The sequence below is a fragment of the Mustela nivalis genome, assembly GCF_964662115.1.
Source record: "Mustela nivalis genome assembly, chromosome: 8".
NCBI lineage: Eukaryota > Metazoa > Chordata > Mammalia > Carnivora > Mustelidae > Mustela > Mustela nivalis.
Window position 1 is genome coordinate 104,594,395 of NC_139027.1, and position 23,233 is coordinate 104,617,627.

General features: G+C 40.4%; 1 protein-coding gene across 2 annotated transcripts in view; it reads right to left on the reverse strand.

Moving 5' to 3' along the window:
• MACROD2 (mono-ADP ribosylhydrolase 2) overlaps positions 1-23,233 on the reverse strand; it is a 1,944,634-nt gene that overhangs the window by 332,995 nt on the left and 1,588,406 nt on the right. The window lies entirely within an intron of this gene.

Here is a 23,233-nt window from a genome sequence, read left to right on the forward strand (position 1 = left end):
AGAGGCAGAGAGAGAGGGAGAGAGAATCTGAAGCAGACTCTGTGGTGAGTGCAGAGCCTGATGCAGGGCTTGATCTCATGACCCTGAGATCAGGGCTTGAGCCAAAACCAAGAGTTGGATGCTTAACCAACTGTGCTACACAGGTGCCCTCTGATATCTTGATTATTGACCTGAAAGTCCATGATAAATTAAGGTAATGATTTATAGATGCCCCAGTGTGGACAGTGCTTACTGTGAACCTGACACAGGAGCTACCCACCTAGTGAGTGAACCTAGTTATCCACCCAGTAGTCACTTCGCAGCACGTTTTCTTTATTCTCTTTTTGATATTTCCTATATCACTGACTGTAGTAAACATTCTTATTCTATTATGAAAAATGATCACTAAATGAGAGAGAAAATCTTCATGAAAGTGAAAGCATATTTAATTATGATGCAAAGTACATAGCTCTCATTGGAAATATGAACTGAGAAATGTCTGAAAAACACTAACATCTCCAAACTCTAAAATCTGGGATTTATTAAAGTTTGTGAGAATCAGCCTTTGTGACTACAAAGGGTCTATCTACTGAAAACAGCCTTAGTAAGAAAGACTTTTTGTAAATCATCATTTAGCAGGTGACCAAAATTAGTAAATTAGTGCTTGTTTCCAACTGTCTTAGAAATCAGACATGATTTTTTTTTTCAGATATGATTTCTTACCATAAAGCTTATCAAATAATATGAGAAAGTTTATAAGACAAGCACAATAAATAGCTATGAAGGGCCAGGCCTCCTATATCTATGTGATTAATCTGGCTCCATCTTTCTTCTCCATTAGCCTCCACAGAACTGTCATTTATACCATCACAGCCACTGGTGTAAGGCTCTGCTCTGGAAGGTTCCTACTAAACCACAAAGCAATTATAGAAAGATGATCAAGCAACCATGCACCAAGTAACTCATGTGTACATCATTTATCAGATTATTTCATCAGTGCCTCAACAGAGGAGAAAACTATAAAGAGAAAGAATGGTAGGATGGGGCCAATCACCGTAAAGCACAAGATACATGGGGATGAACACACATCTAGAAAGAACCTAGTGTGGAGATCCTTGGAAGAAGCCTTGGAAGAGAAGGAAACATGATGGAAGGGATGAATGAACTGGAAGTGGGACCACTGATGGAGCACTTCCCAGGGCTATCTCTTTGTATCTTATTGACTCTGTTAAACTCTGTATATGATGCAGGTAAGATGGACAGGCACATCTGAGAGCCTGGATTAAAAACATAAAGCAACAAAGCTGAATTTAATGAAGTAAACTTTTGCCAAAGGCTCTAGTGTTTGGTATAAACCTGATAGCTCTCTTAGTGCAAGTTCTGGGTCACAGAGCACACGTTGGCTAGCATCAAGACCACTTCTGCTCTCAATCCCAATTAATTATAGATGTTGGGTCTATAAGAGCCTTTGTTAGAAATAATTAAATAATAAATGTCTATAAAGCAGTTTGCATGCTGAGCCTAATAAGAACGAACTCCACAGAAATCCAATTTAAAAACTTACTGCTTTTCTAAGCCAGAATTTAATTGGATTTGTGTTTCCGAACTCTTTGGCATAAAGATCAGCCATTGCATGGGTGGATTTGGCATGGTGACTGCCATTGGGGTCAGCTGAGTGGGAATATCGTTTGCCTCAGAACTTGGTATTCCCCAAATAGGCCCTCAGAAACAAACCCTGGGGCTGACCATTTACAGATATCCAAAAGGGGTCATGAAATTCTCAAAAATATGACCCCAGCAAAAATAACTTTCATCTACCTCAGTTTCAGAAAGCAATAAACAGAACCCTTTAAGAGAAGAGAGGGTGTGCAGAAAGCATATAGAAAGACTTAGGATGTCCCAGTTCTGTAAGTAGGAGACGACCGTTGTCAGGTTGTACTGATGATACCCACATGGTCAAGACAGCAAAACCTTCAGAAGACAGAGATGTAGAATGGTGAGCACAAGTTATCTTTGGATTTCATACGTCATACCTTATTTCCTCCAATTTAGCATCTTTTCCATGCTAGATCACATTAAAATATTTTGAACAATAAACAAAAATCTCCTTTTCTTAGTGCTACTAAATGTCAGTGCTGCCTGCTAACCAGCAGTGTTGTTGACTTAAAGTATTACATGTTGTTTTGAAAACAAGTGTGTAATATAATTTTGCCTTCACTTTATAAAAAGTGAGTGGAGAACAGAAAAAAAATTAAAGTATGCATTCATTCATTCGTTCTACAACCAGGACAAAGATGGTCATTTTCAGGCAAGCCTAAAGCAAAGAATTTGCTGAAATCAGAAGCAAGTTGGATTGGCTGGCTGGCCACGCCTATTTGCTAAATGAAAGAATACAATTAGAGAAGACATCAAAAGTGTGAGAGAAATGTCAAAGAAAGAGGGAGTAGGTAAGGAGAAAATGGAAAGATACTGAAAACCAGCATAAGAATTTATTTTTCACAAACCCCAAAGCAGAGAGAAGTATTCTATTTCTCCACTGATAAAATTTGTTATACATTATCAAAATGGAAGACAGTGTTCAGCTTTCTTGTGATAATTTTTTTCAGGAGAACTAATTGGATTCCACTGAAGTCAGCATCATTGAGCCCAACCAGATCTCCCACACAGTCCTGTTTAACTCCTTTAGACAAACTAGAAGCAGCAAGTATTACCCCAGATGTAAATCATTTTTCCTTTGCTTACTAATAGTGGCATCAAATAAGCAGGGAGAACTAAAATTTAAGGCAATATAGTGCTTTACAATATTAATTTTTATTATCTATATTTAGCAGTGAATTATTGTTCTTAAATAATTATGCATGTTTCATAGCATTTAATGAGGAAGGAGGAGTAAGTCTAAATATAGACACTAATATACACTATAATTAAGGATTATAAAATATGTTTAACATTTTTAGAACTAAACGCAGTACTCAAATTTTGTTTATGTGACATCTTTAGATTATGGAAGGCATTCTTAATAAGAGAGTGGGCATTCTTAATGACTTTGTAAAACTATACACCTGGATTTATTGCCAAGCTGTAGAGGACATTGTGCCTCCTCCCCCAATACGTATTCTACCTCTTTCTCATTTTGTAGCATCCATGAAAATAAACTTTATTGATCCCAGAACCAGCTCAGAAAGTGGGTCCTAATTTGCCTAAGTCAGAGTAACCCTATCTCTCTTGGCACAGAGATTGGTTGAAGGACCCTAAGCCTAAGGTAATTGACATGACCCATCCCAAAGACCCATGCCAAAGGACATTGACTGGGATCTGAGAAACATGTTATCTTTTCTGGGCAATGAAGTTGGGTCTATGAGACTTGAAGAGTGTAGCCATTCTGACACCATGAGGTAAGCCAGCCTTTCCAAGCAGACTCACAGATAGATCTAGCCCTAAACACATTCCTCAACCTCTAAATCAAACTACTCCTAAGGTGCTCTACCTACAAACTGTCTAGTAACTTAGGTTCATAAATGGCATCTATTACATAAGCCACTTTAATTGGGTTTTATCTTTATGGGCTATGTAAAGAGTTTTAACAGATAGGACAAGTTGGAAAGTTTCTAATCCCTTTAGGACATTTTTTTTTTTTTCTTATATCCCAGTGGAAAAATACTCTCTCTTTGATGGGCTTGTCAAGAGGTTAAATTTAAGAAGTCATTCACTCATCACTTAATCATTCATTCATGCATTCCTTTATTCAATCATCAGTACTGAGCACAACCTATATTTGGAAGATAGAAGATATATAAAGATAGCCATAAACAAAAGTGACAGTCTCTGGCCTCATGCTCTTATGCAACAAAGAGGTGACTATAGAATTTGGATGATGTTGATGCTATGGAGATAATCACAGTTGATAGGGAGTACCGAGGAAAATAGGGAGTTTGACAGGGAGTGTGATAAACTATACACAGCTGGTCTAGATGGTCAGGAAAGGTCTCATTGGGAAGATATTGGCATAGAGACAAGAAGGAAGTGAGGAATCCAGCCAGGGAAAGATGAGGGTTCAGAGAAAGGGCTCCAAAAACAGAGGAAAGAAGCCCAAAGTGCTGTAGAGATCTTTTCTGGGCATTCCAAGCAATAGCAAAAGGGTTTGTGGTTGGAGCTCATGGACAGTGATATGGGGCTTGTCAAATATCATGACCTAAAACTCATTTTTATTCATTTCCTATTCTTTATCCCCACAGCCTTGGTCCCTATCTTTACCAGTGTTAACTTTGCTGGTAGCAACCGTCTCCTTAATGGAGTCTTATATCTCTGCTATCTTCCTTCACAGTATTTCAGGAACAATCTATAAACGTATGCATGCACCAAGAGAGTCCCGAGTTAAACCTGTCTCTCCATTACATAGGGCAGTGACTTCCAAACTTTTATTGATCTTGACCTTAGTCAGTAAAAGAATTTTAGCATTTAACTTTCCCACACAAATAATGTACCTGCATTATTGTACTTGTGTGAGACATTATCATATGCACATAATACATAAATATATATGACACACATTTAAAGCTTTATTGAACATTGAAACATAAATAACAGACATAGATATATTTCAGCATTTTCTTTTTATGCCTCAGTGGATCATTTTGTGAGTCCTAATGTGGAGAATGCTATCTCCTTCACATGGCGTATGTTCCGGTTTTTTGTTCATTCCACCACCTCGTCTCTCATCTCACATTTATACTATAATAAAGACAACTGTAGCTCCCCACATCTACCATCTTATATCATTGCCTTTATGTCATTGTTCAAGTTGTTCCTTCTACTTGTCATTTCCTTTTTTCATTCTTTCTCTTTAACCTTTTAGAGTCTATTAGCTGATATATACTTCATAACTTAACCTGTGACAATTGCTGGGTGAAGAGAACTCTATGCTTCTGCAGAACTTCTGTCACTTTCCTTTAGTACACTATATTCTCCTCGACTATGCTAGGTCTGGCCTCTGGTGGTTCATGAGTTCCCTGATGACAAAAATAGCATCTATTTCATGTACATATTGTAGTACCCATAACAGCATTCGGCAAAGGGTAGGTACTCATTGAATTATTTCTGGGATGAGGTGGGGGAGAAGGAATGAATGGGTGAATCAGTGAATGACACCATAGAAGCAAAAAAAAATATGGTAAGGTGAAGGAGACATAGTATGGATCTGGAGCCAGACTGTCTGAGTTCTCAATGTGGCTTCACTCTGTTCTTGCTGTGTGATCTTGGCTGGGTGCCTTAATTTCTTCAAGCCTCAGTCACCTTAACTGTAAAATAGGGGTCATATAAAAATACCTAGTTCACAGGATTTTTTTTTTTTTTTTTTTTTTTAGGATTAATAGAACTGATAGCTGAAGTCCTCCCAACACAAAGCACCACATTAATAAAGTTTAGCTATTCTCTACCAATAAAAGTAAAAGCTCTTCTTAGGCTACTTATGATAGAGAGAAATTCAGGTTTAGGCCTCATCAGAAAAATTAGTTCCTATTGTGACAAAGGCTCTCACTGTAAGACTAATATGGGTTCTGACAACAGATTTGTAAATGATATGCTGGTACATTTGCTGTGAGTTAATAAGTAATCATGCTGAATTTATCTTTGACCTACTTCGGGGATAGGTTGAAAGAAATGGGTGACTGATAATATGATCTGACGAGCTCTGAAGTGTAGGAGAGTCCAGTGTAAACCATAAAAAAGATGCTGAGAAGAAGGGACAGGGGAATTTGAGGTAGTACAGACCTAATGCCATTAAGAAATGTTGACTAGAAGGGAATATTAGGCATTCTTTTGTAATTTGTATAATATGGGTTTGTGAACAGCAAATAACACTTCTGAAAGTCATGTGTACCATTATATAGCATGCGTATGTGATTTCCAAAATTAGCTTTCCTGCTAAGTTACCTCTTAATCCAATGGAGTGTAAGAAAGATGAAGGAGCTAGTACAATACACTAAATATCTGTTTCTTAAAATAAGGACTTAACCATGCACTTAGCCCATCCTCCACACCACATATTATATATTTACATGATTTGTCTTATTAGTTCTAGCTTACTTGTTATAACTTAACAGAGCAGATCTTAAGTTTGTAGAGACATTTCCTTAGGGAACTCATGAGATTTCTTCTCACCTATTTTATCCCCAACAAAAGCATTTCTTTAAAAGAGATTTTCCATAATATTTGTCTTTCCCCTGCCAGATTTTTTTTTCTATTTTTCTTTTTTAAAAACTCAGAGTGGAGTGTTCCCATTCAAGATGAGGCAGTGAGCTCTTTCACAGTTTTCAGAGAAAATGATTAGTTTTACAGAGAAAAGTCTTCAATTCATTTCTTTGGACCATCTTCAACCTATATCTCACCACCCTAGAATCACTGGAAATGTTCAGATAATTAAAGAAAAGTGACATGGCAGAATACATTATCATGACATGATGTCTAGACAGTGACTGAAACATGAAAGCAATAGGAAAATCACACATTCATCTCTGCAGTGAACAAGGGGCTTGGGACTCTCTAATGACATGGTGACTCTCTTGCTCAGGGCCATTGACTGTAATTCACAAGAGTAGGAGGCAAATGTCTACCACTCTAGTGTGGCAGCAGCTTTGCCATTCCAGTAAAACACATGTACGCTCAAAAGTAAATCTTTGGTAAGAAATTTCCATCCCGAGGAATCGACAAAACACACCACCTAGAGCCAGCAAGGGTATGGCATTCCTGACTATTCATGTTGACTTCCCTCCTGCCCTCCTCAACCAAACAGGACTAAAATATCCAGGAGAGAGAAGTTGGGTCTGCGTCCAGATCAGCAGGTCCTTTGGACTTCCTACCAAATATAAGCTGCCAAGCCTCAGGCACAGGAAATGTGATAGCAAGAGTAGAGTCTGCTGAAAATACCAAAGCAAGGCAAAATTCCCCTCCAGCTTAAACACAGTCACTTACATTGAGTCACCATGAAGTGCTCACTTTAAACATGATTATTTTGAAGAAAGTGGAGAAGAAAGCAAAGTGGTTCTTGAACTAGAGAAAGCTTATTATAAGGATAAACTCTGGAGTCTGATTCTAGATGTGCTTGGAGAAATTACGAATCCCTCTAAGGCTGATTACCCTGTCCTTAGCAATTCGGGGTCTCTTCTGGTTCCATACAAATTTTAGGATTGTTTGTTTGAGGTCTTTAAAAAATGCTGGTGAAATATTGATTGGGATGGCACTGAAAGTATAGATTGCTCTAGGTAGTATAGACATTTTAACAATGTTTATTCTTCCAATCCATGAGCATGGAATGGTCTTCCATCTTTTTGTGTCTTCTTCAATTTCTTTCATGAGTGTTCTGTAGTTCCTTGAGTACCTCTTTGGTTAGGTTTATTCCCAGTATTTTAATGGTTCTTCATTCTATAGTAAATGGAATTGATTCTCTAATTTTCCTTTCTATATTTTCATTGTTAGTATATAAGAAAGCAACTGATTTCTGGGGCACCTGGGTGTCTCAGTGGGTTAAGCCTCTGCCTTCGGCTCAGGTTATGATCTCAGGGTCTGGGATTGAGCCCCATGTCAGGCTCTCTGCTCAGCAGGGAGCCTGCTTCCCTTCCTCTCTCTCTCTGCCTGCCTCTCTGCCTACTTGTGATCTCTGTCTATCAAATGAATAAATAAAAATTAAAAAAAAAAAGAAAGCAACTGATTTCTGTACCTTGATTTTGTATCCTGCCACATTACTGAATTGCTGTATGAGTTCTAGTAGTTTGGGGGTGGTCTTTTGGGTTTTCCTTAGAAAGTATCATGTCATCTGCAAACAGAGAGAGTTTGACTTCTTCTTTGCCAATTTGAATACCTTTTATTTCTTTTTGCTGTCTGATTGCTGTTGCTAGGACTTCTAGTACTATGTTTAACAAGAGTGGTGAGAGTGGGCATCCTTGTCATGTTCCTGATCTCAAAGGGAAGGCTGTCAGCTTTTCTCCATTGAGGATGATATTTGCTGTGGGTTTTTCATAGATAGATTTTATGAAGTTGAGGACTGTTCCCTCTATCCCTATACTTCGAAGAGTTTAAATCAGGAATGATGCTATATCTTGTCAAATGCTTTTTCTGCATCAACTGAGAGAGCCATGTGGTTTTTCTTTCTTTTATTGATTTTTGCTATCACATTGATTGATTTGCAAATGTTGAACCACCCTTGCCATAGATAAATCCCACCTGGTCATGGTGGATAACCTTTTTAATGTACTATTGGATCCTATTAGCTAGGATCTTGTTGAGAATCTTAGCATCCATGTTCATCAGGGATATTGTCTGAAATTCTCCTTTTTGGTGGGGTCTTTGCCTGGTTTGGGGAACAGGGTAATGCTGGCTTCATAAAAAGAATCTGAAGTTCTCCTTCTATTTCTATCTTTTGAAACAGCTTCAGGAGAATAGGTATTAGGTCTTCTTTGAATGTTTGGCAGAATTCTTCAGGGAATCCAGCAGGTCCTCGGCTCTTGTTTTTTGGGAGGGTTTTTTTTTTTTTAATTTTTAAAAATTTTTAAATTTTTATTTTTAATTTTTTTTTCTTATGGGAGGTTTTTGATCACTGCCTCAATCTCATTACTAGATATTGGTCTCTGAATGAAATCTTATAAAAATAACCCAGGGAAGTATTTAGTGAAAAAAGGTAAATTTTCAATAGAATCATTAGCAGTGCTAAGACTAGGCAGTATTTCAGTTAGGAAAGAGAAGGAGAGGGGCTACTGAGGAGAGTGAGCAGGGTGGGGTGGGGGCAGGGGCTCCAGGAGGCCTATCTCATGGTTATTAGGATATTCCCTGGATTCTAGGAATATGAAAAAGAAGAAAGCAGATTTCATCCTTAGCTTTAGAGTCCACCAAATATCCCTTGAGAGAGGGACTTGAGAGCAATTATATTACTGGGTGTGTGGGGACAGTTTAGACAGTTTAGGCAATGAGGTTAGTCCTGGGCTTTCATCTCAGTTCTATAATCTATTAGCTGCATGGCTTTGGACAAGTTGCTTTCTCTCTGTGAGAATCTGTAGGGTTGCAGCACAAGGGGATTCTTCTTTAGAAACAGAATGCCACATTTATTTTAGGTCATCACGAGGTTGCCCTGGCTTACTTTTGTCAGCTTCTCTTATGAGTAGGTAGAGTATGTCTATGTCTCTATATTGTGACGAATGAGACATAATTCCCAATATTGTGGGGACTGTTGTGAAACTTCTTAAAGGGAAGAAGGCATTCCTTTTTGATTCCTTTCTCCTTTCACCTAGAAACAGAAGTGATGGCTGGAGCCCTTACAGTCATGCTCTATATGAAGACAGTGCAGCAACTGTTTAGGATCCCCAATAATATCCCTGAAACTCTTCTACATGAGAGAAACACAAATTTCTATCTTGTTTTCATCACTAATATTGAGATTTTCTGTCACATGCAGCCAAACCCAAGTTTTAACTAAGGCAAATGTATCCGACAACACTTGGTATGGATCCCCCAAGGCTTTTGACTTAACAGGCTAAGCCAGGTGGATGATGAGCATACAGTTTGCTTTCATATATTCATAAATCCATTTATTCATTAGAGATTTAGCATACCTACTCTGTTCCAAACCTTCTCCTTTGGAACTGAAAACACAATGGTGGGGCAAGCAGGGTGGGTCAGTTTGTTAAGTGTCTGACTCTTGATCTTGACTCAGGTCAATTTCAGGGTCATGAGATCAAGCCCTGCACTGGGCTCTGTGCTAGGTGTGGAGTATGCTGGAGAGTTTCTCTTTTCCTCTGCCTCTGCCCCCCCCCCTTGCGCTCACTCAGTCTCTTTCTCTCTCTCTCTCTCTCAAAATAAATAAACAAAATCATAAAAAAAAAAAAAACCACAATGGTTAATAAGACCATAAGGCCTGAGCCATTAGGATCTCCTCATCACTAGAATGTGATTAGGTGATCACATTCTAGGGATGAGAAAGATGATAAGCATGCAATGAAAGAAGTCAATCTGACAGAGAATGAAATCCCATAGAAGAAAATTAATGGCATTATGGTACAGAAAGTAGTCGAATGAGGGAAAGTACTTTACAGTGATCAAAGACGGTCTCTTGGAGGAAATGATCCTTCACCTGATATCAGAAAAATGGGAAAAGAATTAGAGATTTTGGAGGAATCATAATCCAAGTGGAGGAAAGAGAATATTGGAGGTCATTGAAGCAGGTAGATGATTAGTATGAGATCAAAAGAAGCCTTTCTGGCCAAGCATGGAGACCAAGGTTGAAAATAGAGGACAAGATTGAGGTGGGCACAGATCATATAGGACCCAGAACATTTGGTAAAAGAAATACTCATAAATATACATCATGGAGGGCCACCTGAGTGGCTCAGTTGGTTAAGCATCTGCCTTTGGCTCAGCATGATCCCAGGGTCCTGAGATCAAGTCCCAGGGTCCCAAGATCAAGTATCATGCTCCTTGCTCAGAGGGGATCCTGCTTCTCTCTCTGCTTGCCCTTCCCCCTGCTTGTGCTCTCCCTCCTTCTGTCTGTCTGTCTGTCTCTCTCTGTCTCTGACAAATAGATTAGTAAAATCTTAAAAAAAAAAAAAATACATCTTGGAGTAGGAACTATAAAATACAAGTCATCCAAAATCCATGATTTCTGTAATTAAGCACCATCATGTTTCTATACTTGTTTTTCACAATGTTTTCCTACTTAAAGCTACACAGATAAATATCCCAACAAGATGTTCAATTGGTGGCAAAGTGTTATGAGTTTATGTGGGCCCATGCATGGCTGGATCCAATGTGGAAGCCCCTTACCCTTCAAGCTGTGGGATGTCAGAGGCAATGAATTGGAATGCAAGTAATATCTCATTACTATGAGCCTAAACATAATGTCACATATGTGCATATGTGTGTGGGGAAGGTTCAGTGTTCTTCACAGATGGAAGTGGAGACTGAACACAGTAAAGACACACACACACACACACACACATAATAACGTGAGAATGCCACAGAGTCCAATAGGTGGTGAAATGTTCAGCACTGAGGTGAAATGTTCTGGCACAGAAAGGGCTGTTTGTATTTCTGATCTGTGTGTGTGTGTGTGTGTGTGTGTGTGTGTGTGTGTGTGTGTAGGTGGGGGGCAGGTACACAAGCACATGTTCTGGCACAGAGAGGGCTGTTTGTATTTCTGGTCTGTGTGTGTGTGTGTGTGTGTGTGTAGGTGGGGGGCAGGTACACAAGCACATGATTCCCTCCTCCTCTTCCTCTTTATTTTAGTCTAACCACAAATCAGAGACACAAACAACTTAATGATGTGACATTTTGCTTTACTGAAGGGGAAACAGGCACAGACATTCCTTATCTGGTGAAATTGATACTGTACCATTAAATGAACACTCACAGAAGGTTGAATCCGCAAACCACCTAATAGGCAAAATTAAAGAAGAGTGAGAAAGGGAGAGGGTTGCCGGGATCAATTCCAGACCTGCTTGCTTTATGATGCTTGTAATTGTTTGTTCCAGGGTTCCTGTATGGATTGTTTTTCTGTGATACTATCTATCTTTTCTGAAATAAACGAGGACAGAATGCTGAACTATTGTCCCAGTTCCCTCCTTGTCCAGAAATGAGCTGCACTGATTTCAAAACTTCTACTATTTTGTGGCTCCCATGATCCCCAGATATGAAATCTTCTGAAAGCTTGGGGGAGCTCGCTTTTCTTTATGTTCTGCTTTCTTATCTTCCCACAAATACTGAGCAGACAGCAAAGAAAATAGGTTTTCCAAAGTTGTTTCTGGATTCTTAGGGCCTCTTATGCCTCCAAGACACTCTGCAGCAAAGCTATCTTCAGGCCACTTAGAAAAAGAGGGAACTTTGAAACACATATATTTCATGAAATACATATATTCCACCCATTAAAATGAATCCTACTGTTTTATGGTTCACGATGATTTTTTTTTTTAATTTTTTAGGATAGGAGTTTAATAAAGGATATGTGGAAGAAATTTTCATTTGGCAATGACCAGGGCTATTTTTGTTTAGAAGACAAGAGAAATCTCTTTAGCAATATAATAAAACTTAAATATTATATACTTTTCCTTCATCCAGGCTGATAATTTACTGCCTAGAATTAACATTGACATAAGCCTCTTTCTTACAAAAAGGTGGAGTAGCGTCAGGAGGCTTATGTCAGGAGGGGAAAGGAGACTCAGCCGAAACCTAAACGCCATGGTCTTTATTTTGTCTTTGTCTTTATTTTGTCTTCTGGTACCCTTTTTGATTATATATCAGATTCCAGGGAAGGAAGAAAAGCTTATCCTTCTGGATGGTGACGAAAGACACACAAGTCTAGCAAAGACTATGGAATCTCCGGAAAATTCAGCAAGCCCCGAGTATGCGTAGACGCATGGCTCTCTCAGCCAGAGTCTGTGCGGGTCGTGCTCGGTGTGGCTGCCTCGATGGCTGAATGCTAACAGAGCTTGCTCTGTTTGCAAAACAGAACACACCAGAACCTTCTGTCTCCTCTGATTTCTTCCCATTCAATTTTCCCTCCCTTCCCAGGTACTCCCTCTCCCTGTCCTCTGTACTATTCCTTATGTTCCACATAGGAGTGAAACCATTTGATAATTGTCTTTCTCTGCTTGACTTATTTCACTTAGCCTGATCCTCTCCAGTTCCATCCATGTGGATGCAAAACCCGAGTGCTTAGATGCAGGAGTGGAGGTCTGGGAGAAGCTAATGAGTAACAAACAGAGAAGGCAAGAATGAAAAAAAAAAAAATTGAGCAGGAGGCAAGGTAGGCATGGTGACCAAGGAAGCTTGTTTGTAAACAGAGTAAAAGTACTTTTAATACAATGGGAAAAGGATTTCTTCTTCTTCTTCTTCTTCTTTAAATGATTTATTTATTTTATTTTAGAGAGAGAGGGAGAGCACAAGAAAGCTCAGGGCCGTAGGGGCAGAAGGAGAGAATCTTAAGTAGGCTACACACCCACCACAGAGCCCATGGCCGGGCTTGATCTCATGACCCTGAGAGCCTGACCTGAGCCTAAATCAAGAGTCAGAGGCTTAACCCACTGAGTCACCCAGGCATCCCCAGAAAAGGCCTTAGGCAAGGCCCCACAATCAGCTCTCTACTAAATTCTTTATAGACAACATACCTGCTCTGGCTGGATTGCCTTTTTTTTTTTTCTTATGTAGTGTTCAACGATTCATTAGTTGCATATAACAGTCATTGCTCATCACAACACGTGGCCTTCTTAATGCCCATCACCTGGTTAGCCCATTCCCCTACACCCCTCCCTTCTCTAACTCTCAGTTTGTTTCCCAGAGTCAGGAGTCTCATATGGTTTGTCTCCTCTGATTTCTTCCCATTCAGTTTTCCCTCCCTTCCCCTGTACTCCCTCTCCCTGTCCTCTGTACTATTCCTTATGTTCCACATAGGAGTGAAACCATTTGATAATTGTCTTTCTCTGCTTGACTTATTTCACTTAGCCTGATCCTCTCCAGTTCCATCCATGTGGATGCAAATGCTGGGTATTCATTCTTTCTGATGGTGGAGTAATATTCCATTGTATATATGAACAACATGTTCTTTTTTTTTTTTAGTTATGATCAGTTAGCCACTGTATAGTACATTATTAGTTTTTGATATGGATTAATTCTTTGTAAAATAATGTCAATGTGTTTGAGGGGGGATAGCTCAGCAGCCGGGTCATCCTGCCCATTTGGCCTGAAGGAAATGAAGCAAGTCTGCAATGTGAGACTTCAGTGCAATTTAAGAGAAAACTTCCCTTAGGTCCGCTTGGGAGGCAGGCTGTGGGTGGCATAGGGAACAGGGACTCCTGCTCGTTCATCTCTCTCCACATGGCCATGGGCTAAGAAGGATATCCCCCCATGTCTGTTTACTGGGTGACTCAGAAGCCCTCTGGAAAGAACCATCCTAAAGGATGAGCATGGAGATTCCCGAGCTCCATGGAAGACAAAGGTCTGAGGGTGATGGGACTGGCAGTTCTGAGTGCAGCATAATGACTGTCCTTCAAGGACCCCTTAAAGACCTACTTAGGCTGGGGGAAGGCTCTAGAGAGTGAGGGGGGCAGCAAAACCAAAAGAGCCACTTGGCTTTGTTCTAGGCAGTGGCAGTGGGGCCTCCCAGCTTCCGTAATGGCTGGTAGGACAGAGACACTTGGGGCTCTGGATTAGCTGCGGCAGCAGGACAGCACCTGGGGCTGGAGACATGGCCAACTATCTTGGGAGCAGAGAAGTCATCCAAGCATTCCACCTGGCCGTGTTCCACTCACTCTGCAACTGTCCCTCTGCTTCTGTGCACATTGTCTCTGTCTCTGCCTCACTTTCCATCTCTCCCAGCACCTGCCACCATTTTGTTCTCTCTCACCAGCCTCTCTCCTTCCCATATCTCCCCCCTCACTGTCTTACTCATTATTTCAGTCTCCCATTGCAGCTCTCTCTGGCTGTCTCTGGCTCTTCCTGTCTCTTCCCTCCCTCACTGTCTGTGTCTTTAATACAAGGGCAGTGGGAGGGAAGAGTCTTGGATTTCTTCTGAACAAACATGGCCAAAGGGCCCCACTCCCTGGGGCTTGCTGTCAGAGAAAGGGAGTACAGGCTGGAGAGACTTCCCCAAATCTGGCTATGGCCAGTTTGCTGTGAATGGGGAGTATATGCCCTTGGAGGCTGAGATCTAGGTCCGGCTCTGAGTGAGTGGAGCATCTTTTTAATGTTTTTGCAGACAGCCCTCTCAAGGTCAATTGTCCTCCCCTGGGGTGGGAACACTGGGCTGCCTCAAGAGCTAGGTGACCTTCAGATTTCAGAGAAAGATCCTGGTGTTGCATTTTCATCTAACTTCCTTCTCACAGAGCCTTGAAATTTTCTGGGATTAAGTGATGCAAGTTGTGAGCAGCTCTGGTTATGAATTCTTCGATCTGTCCCAAACCCTCCCCACCATCTCATTTTCCTCAGAAATACTTTCCTTGCATATAATTCAAATCCCTATCAGATTTGGTCTTTATTGTATTTTTCATTATTCATTCAGCACTGCATCAGCCCCTCTGCTGTGGGCGATTTCCTTTGAAGTCGAAGCTTCTCAGAAACGGGTTGTTTGTATCAGTCCTTCTGCCAGTGTGTCCGGGATTCATCTACAAGGCGGCCTGAGATAAGCCCCGAACCTGCCCACTGATGAAGACTCTCTTAAATTCCAAACGTCTTTCACCGCCGCCTGTGAGAAAGCATTCATCTGGGGCCTTTTCAGAAGCAAAAAAAAAAAAAAAAATGACATACCCAAGGCCCTGAGCTTGTTAGCTCACCATCCGCACACACCCTGCTGTCCTGGGAGTACTCAAACTTGGTCTTTGCTGGAGTTGAGAATTTCCAAATAATCATCAAAATGTTCTCGCTGGCCCGTAATTCATAAGCTCTTTCCCAACTCCTGAACCGTGAAAAGCTAACCACCTGGCCCCTTTGCCCCAATCAGCATGTCATTTTCTCCTATATAATTATCAGCTCTGAAATAGAATTCCAAGTTTGTAATGCTCTGCTATCATAGGGATGCAATAGCAGCGGGCCAGGGTGATTATTGTTTGTAATCTGGATTTATCAAAAGAGGAATCCGGGGACTTAATTAAGTTGCCGGAGGTCCCTCAGCAAGTCAATACCCAAGACAAAGATAGGCCAGGGCCTGCAGCCTTGAACCATGCTGCCCCCTCCACCAAGATTGCTGGCCTTGTCTAATGACCTGGAATCCTTTTCTGATGCGTACGCAAACCAAGCCCTGTGACTCTCACCTTCTGGGAATATTTTTAGCTTTTGAAAAAAGTAGTTACTTCTTTCCATTCCAAGTCCTCTTATATTTGGTATGGTTGAATGAGTGGTACGCCCTGCTACGGGGGAGGAAAACTGGCTTCCACTTCTTTTAAAGATATTTTTATTTCTCCTTCTCCTGGAAAGAGCGGAGACTTGCAGAGGGTTGGCAGGAGGGAGGAAAGTAACGGAGCCTGAAGTTGCCATGTTTCCATTTGGAATGCAGCTGCATTTCCCTAATACTAAGGGTTTCTTCCTGTGAGAGCCAAATTCTTCAAGTTTGTTTTGTAGCCAGGTGGCATGGAAGAATGCGTGGATCGTTCCAAAGGGAGCTCAGAGCACGTGCTTTAACTCAATTGACGCAAACCTAATTAAAAAAAAAAAAAAAAAGGGCCTTCCCATTATTTTCCTCTCACTAAAGGAGTTTCTAGTCCACAGCATGATCTTTAATTAAATTTGGACATAATATACCCAACAGAGAAACAGCCAAAGCAAGCCAAGACTTTACATAAACTTCAGTTACTTATTAGGCAAAGGCAGAAAGACAAGCAATAATTATTTTCTGGTTTAGAACTTACAAAATAATGCAGGAGACTTTGGGTTGCTGTAGAGGTTAAAAACTTTCAGAACTTTGGCTCCTCAATCCTTCCCTCAACATGTGACAATGGAGGAGGATACAGGCAGGTACTGATTCCTACAATAACCCGGACCCTTGATCTCTTTCTTTTATGTTCTCCATTGCTGGAAGGCTGCATTATGGCCCTCTTCTCAGAAGTGCAACAGCTGCTTGGACATTTTTGTCTTTAGATTTTCTTTATTTATTTGAGAAAGAGAGGGAGAAGTAGGCTCCCAGATGGAGCTTTGATCCCAGGACCCTGGGATCATGACCTGAGCTGAAGGCAGACACTTAATCAACTGAGCCACCCAAGTGCCCCAGCTTGGATATTTTGAGATGAGTACCTTGAGAAATTTAGAATCCCTCCCAGGGATAGAAAAACCAGTCTAAAACCACCCCCTGGCAGAGCCAACTAATGCTGAAAGTTTGCCACGGGGTCCCTGATTCTCCTGGTTCTTAAGACTTCAGTGTGAGGGTCTGAGGGCACTTCCTTTCACTGAACTGTCTGGGAGGTGCCATGTCTGTTCCCATATAGCCAGTGAGTGGATGAATCCCCCTTACGTGAATTAAACTATTTGATTTCATACTTTCCCCCTATGAGCCTGATGCTATTCTCTTCCTCATTTCCCAGATGGAGAAGCTGAAGCACAGAATTAAAATGATACAGCAAGTAAATGGCAGGGACAGGATTTAAATTCACACGAGCTGCCTCCAGAGTCTTGAGTTAGATGGAAATGACCAGCCCCCTCTCTGGGGAGCACCCTGAGTGCTTTCAGGGAGGGAAGGGACCGTCACACTGTTAGGGAACTGAATCCCATTGGCAGCATCCCTCTTTAACACTCAACACATCTCTGTGCAGGACTCCAGCGGTGGCTCTGTTTCCTGGAGCAGCCCCACTGATTGGGGTCAGTTCTTCCTAGATAAACCCCTTACCTCTCGCTAACTTCTACTCCTGTCTGAGATCTCAGTCCTCTGTCTCTTCCATGTGACAGCACCTTCCCTTCTGCCTGGCCCCCAGAGTCATATCTCCTCATGCAAACGTCTCCAGTGCTTTCACCTGTGCATCATACGACCCTGTGCTGAATCTTCCCAAAGACTGATCACAGCCACACTTATTTCGGCAAAGGGTCGAGTGCTCTTAGCCCTGACAGCAGTTCTCCTGGGCCTTCGCGGACAAGGAGTACTTCCTGCCCTATTGACCCCCCATTGTCTTGCCTTTTGCTTTAAAGGAGGCCAGAAAAATGCAGAAAGACCCAGATGATACACTTTGTCTTTGCAGAGTCTGCTTGGCCTCTGGAAGGTTTAGAAATACAAAACAACGGACAAACTTTCTGAAAAACACAGAAACTGTCCTAAGGGGATCTGAACCATGAAACCTAACCCATGAAGGCTCTAATTTCCCCTTCAGTCCTGTGACGAAGAATAAGAACTTTAAAGAATGGATGAACACGATGGGCTAAAGATTTGCTCTTCATCTACACCTCCGTACCCTGGGTGTCACCACTGTGTTGATGCTGCTGCTTGCTTCAAGGAGGTAGCAATTCTAGTAAGTTCTGGAGGGTGTACACAGGCTATCCAATTCGCCAATTCTGTCTTCTTATATTCTTTTAAGCCTGTGGCCTCATGGACCTTATATTTAGATTTTGTCAACTGTCCCAGCTCTTGGAGATTTCTCAGATTTTTAATAGACATAGACCTATTAAAGTTTCCGCCCTTTGTGTATCAGTTTTGCAGACAGAAGGACTTAAATTCAAATACAGGCTATGCCATTCACTAGCTTTGTGATACTGGACCAGCTACCCCATGTCACAGAGACTCTGTTTATTGGGCATTTAGTAGATACTCAATAACCTGTAACTTGTGTAGCAGTCAATGTTGATTGCAGGCAACAGAAACCTAGCATTTCAAGCAGAATGATATTCAGTGCAGGAGATGGGCTCCTTGCAAAATCTGTACAAGAGATGGTGGATGGGGATACAGGGACACAAAAGTGTAGCTGCTATAACCAGAGGTCAGGAAGCCATTGCTGCTGCCACCACGACTATTCCCAAACATGAAGGAGGCCAACTCTGACAGCCACCACCCCCTCAAAGCACTGGTTTCTATAGTTATCCTCACCAGCAGCAAGGAGGTCTCTGCTTCAGGGGCTTTCAAATCTCATTCAGGCATATCTAATTGGCAGAACATAACTTGCATCCAGAACTATAGCTTCCAAAGAGTCTGGAAAGCTGTTTTTTGTGTGTGTTTTTGTTTTTGTTTGTTTTGTTTTGTTTTAACTATTAAGTCTCAATGATAAAGTAAATCACATTAAAAAAAAAAAAAAAAAGGTAAGAATGGATGGAATGCTAATTGACACTATCCAGCACATTACTCCAAGCTATCATCTCTGCCATCAACAGAGCCTGCCCCTGACACCATTATCACAGCCACGGGCACGATTTGGTACAGAGTTTGTAGCAGTTTTATCCCCCATAAGGTAACTGGTTCAGGTTTCTGGTACTGCAACCTGTAACCATTTACAGAGATTTTCTTTGTTCTACACTAATTGGACCACAAGGGATCAGATGCACAACCTTTTCTGGTTAACATCCTAATTCAAACAGCTGAGTTGATCAGCCTTGAGTACAGAGTCACTTTCAGAATTGAAGCAAACACATGGGATCAGCCTAGAGAAGTTTTAGGAATAATATATAAAGACTTTCTGATTAAATAAATTGCATGGTGCTCAAATAACAATTCAAACAGGAAATCGACTCTTACATCTGTTCTTTATGATAAGCATATGGAATCACACACTCTGAACTTTCAATTATCCACTCCTATAATATAGTATGCCAACTGGGTGGATCACAGATAAAGCAGGACCACAAATAATTCAGACTTCTATTTTATCTTCCCTGAGTGTTCAAGGAATCAGGCAAGACGTGAATGCCATTTTATCTGTCTGCTTATCCTTTGTTCTCTCTGCTCCTTGACTGGCTTGAAGAACAATCCACAGAGTAATAGACAAGCAGAAAAGAAAAACAAAATGTAGTAGGCATTAAGCTGGAGAAAGACAAAGAACTTGTGTCCATGGTAGATAGAAAGTAGAGAGACATGAGTAGGTGAAGCGAATCCTTTAAGTTTAATGAACAGAAGTAATGAGTTCTGACTCATGGAACACGCTAAAGAAGTTAGACTCTTTCTTACAATCGATTTGTGCAAAACCATTTACAGAGTAAATATTCGTAAGCCATTTGTATGTAGACAAACATCGAATTGCATTTTGCTATACAAAGTAATAAGAAATAAACATTCATTCAAAATACTATCAACTTAATTATGGTAATAAATTCAGTGTAAACCCAGAAAATTATGGGCTGATAATATTAGCTTGTTCAATTTTAAAATAACATGTTGACTATTAATAGCAATGTAGTCTTGGTAATAACCAGATCATGACAGAGAAATGGTAAATACATGGGGAGTAATTCGAAAAAATTTCAAGGGGGTACTGCTGCAATGACTAATGAGAATTGTCACGGATAAAACAGCTCTACCTTACCAAAAATAAATCAATTAAAGCACTTGTTGTCTGCTCATATTTCTCTTTCAGAGAAAAGCCTAACCAAAGATAAAGGTTACACTTTGGAATCTTGAATGGCATTTTCTAGTTCTGGGAGTAAACTTGTTAGTCACCACTTGTCACATGAATGAAGTCAGGTTCAAGAGCAATGTTTATCTGGCATCATTATTTTCAGATCCCTTGGAAAACAGCTGTTTTCTTACTTACAGTATTTATCTTAAGGTCTAGTTTTGAGAACATGGCAAATTGAGGCAAACAGTGACTTTTGTGTTTGTTATTGTCTTGTTATTTTTTCCCTTTAAATATAATTTTGAAATTAAAAAAAAACTAGTCATTTTTATTTCAACATATTCACACCTCTTCATTTGGGAGAAGGAGAATAAATTATATGAGTGTTTTGTTGACAAAAATCATCAGTGATATATATGTGAGTGAGAAACCATGAGTAAATTGAGAGTAAGATTATTGGTTAAGTCATTCTTATCTTTAAAATCTGTGGCTCATTTAACTGTAAATGGCAAAGTTGCAGGGCCCTCTCCAGGTAACTAGGTAAGTATGGCTAAGGGGACATGGATGGAAGAAATCAAAGAAGGAAAGAAGATAAGAAGGATATATAATTGGGTTGGCTTATGCTGGACCATTACAAAGAGGGTCCAAATTGACAGATGTTGGTTACATCAATGAAAACCTAAGTTATTGAGGCAACATAAAAAGCTTTTGTAATTGAGCTCTTTCTGATAACCCATGATGGGTGTTCTTTCCTTAGTTTTTAAAGTTTCAGAAATATAATTCCTATGTAATTAAAAATCAGGCAAATGTCTCTGTCCCTTCTCTTTTTCTGTATATTTCTCCACTTTGGACCAATTTCTAATTTTGTATATATCACACTGTTATATAATCAACTGAGTTGTAATTACATTGTATTTATTTGCCCATCTAACTGCCCCCTCACCAGTAAACTGAGAGCTTCATCAGGGGCAGGGATACATTTTCCTATTTCTGTTTGTATTCCCAGAGCATAGCATATGGCCTCACACAGAGTATGCATTCAGTAAACATTTGTTTAAAATAAACTGAACCAACACACTCATTTATTTATCTTTTGACCTTTTAAAAAATGTCTTGCCTATTGGAGTTTTCAAAATAGGTCAGACTCTTTAAAAAATCCCCATGCTCAAATGACCCTCCCACCCCAACCCAATAAAATCAAAATGTCTGGACATCAGTGTTTTTGAAAGTTATCCAGGTGGTGGCAATATACTGCGAAGTCTGGTAACCGGTGTTTGTGGAGACATCTTCCAGCTTCTCTTACTGCTTTGTGTCAAGAGAGCTAAAGGGGCATTTCTCTGAGTAAGACTTGCCCCTCTCCAAGTATGCTTCCAGAGGGGAAGACATAACTGTAATGGTGCTAAGTGGAGGGTTTAAGCTTCCCCAACTCCTACCAAAGTCCCAGACTTTGGACAATGTCCTTCTCTATTCTCCCATGATGGTTCTTAGAATCTATTTCTGGAAGTTAAAACAAGATTGGAAGGTATTTCTGATTAAAAATCATAAACCTGCTTTTGTTTATTAAAAAATAATCAATGACACCCAGTTCTGGTCCTAGGACTTAATTCTGGTCCAATCACTCTGTGAAGCTAGACTCATCATCATTAGTCTGGTGGAACGTGCAGGTGGGCATCTTTTATGGAAGTGTCTCCTCAGAACGTATTCAGGGAACTGAAGGGTACTGTGACATCCCTCTGCAAGGACTTGGCGGTATTTTGCTTCATTCCTCTATGTGGATGGAGATGTCTTTGTGCAGTATGGCCTCCCATTTGGTTAGTTCGGGACTCTTAAAACTGTGAATCAGAGTTTGGCCTTAAATACAGACTCACTCAACAAACTGATCTTGAGCTATATACACAGAAAGGCAGATCTTCCTATAAATATTTTGCATGTAGAATTTGCAGTCACATCCACATGGTCTGTGGAGCAGATGCCTCTGTTCCACCGATGAAGCTCACCCCAAATAAACTTGAAGTTCTGCAAGAACTGCCTATTTTGTGTCCCCTGTTTAAACTCTCTGCCCCAGTTTGGATCCTCCAACTCAGTTGGTGGTTTAAAACCAGGAGAGAAAGAATCTATAAGAGAACAACCATGTAGCATCCTGCCCCTGAGGTGAGAACTTAGTTGAGGGTTATTCACAAGAGTTGGAACAAGACCACTATCTCCCTTGCATTTCGTGCATGGCTAAAGGGCATCTACATTTGCTGCTGATGCTTTTTGTGAACATTAAACTCACTTGCAGAATTTATTCTCCATTCCCCATTAGGAGAGTTATGCAACCTGAATCCTTAATGGACTTAATCAGCAGGATAACATGACATTTCCCCACTCTGTGCTGAAGTACAAGGCAGAATACAAAGACGTATTTGAGACATCTCTGCCCTTGAGGATTTTATAATCTAGCTGTAGAGATGTGAGGGTCACAAGAACTACTACAATGTATGACATGTCTACTAAAGGGACTGTTTAAGTCAGGGCTCATTTGTTTTCAAGGAGGAGAAACACATTCAAAGTTGCTCAAGTTCGAATGCAGAACTTTTCTGTAGGAAGTCCAAGGAAAGTTAAACCAACAGCCTCCAGGATGGGCATATGAAAACAGCAGAGAAGTCTTGGATTATCTCTTGCTGTATCATCTTGCCTACTTCATTTATCCTCTCTTGCCTGGCTTTCTCTAAATCTGTGCTCTGAGGATCACTGTGCATCAAAATTTTCTAGAAAGAAACTTACATAGGTTAATCTAGTTAATTTCATAATTGAAAGTATTTTAGACAAGTAGATATTATCTCTTTGATGATCAGCATCAGCATCATCATTGTAAGCTGGCCCTTGCACTCAGTGATTTCCCTATGTTATGCAACTTTACTGCAGCCCTGGAAATAGAATAAAAAGAAGGAAAATAAAGGGTAGGAGCAAGAGGTTTTATAGAAGGAAAGTAAATAGTTTGACCTTTCCTGCATTACAGAATTACTTCAAAGTATTCATTCCAGCAGAGTCATGTGTAGGGATGGCTTCTTTGCATATGTAACTTAAGGAGATATCTTCTACTACGTCTGTATGTATAGGTATAGATCATTTGCTCTTTGACTTCCTGACAGCTGAGCCCAAATTTATTCCTAAGTCTCTTACTTAGAAAGGAAACATATTGGATGAAGTTGAACTAAATCCGAAGATCCTCAAAATATCCAAAATTCCAAAGGTTTCACCTGAAAGTATTTTTTAAACATTTA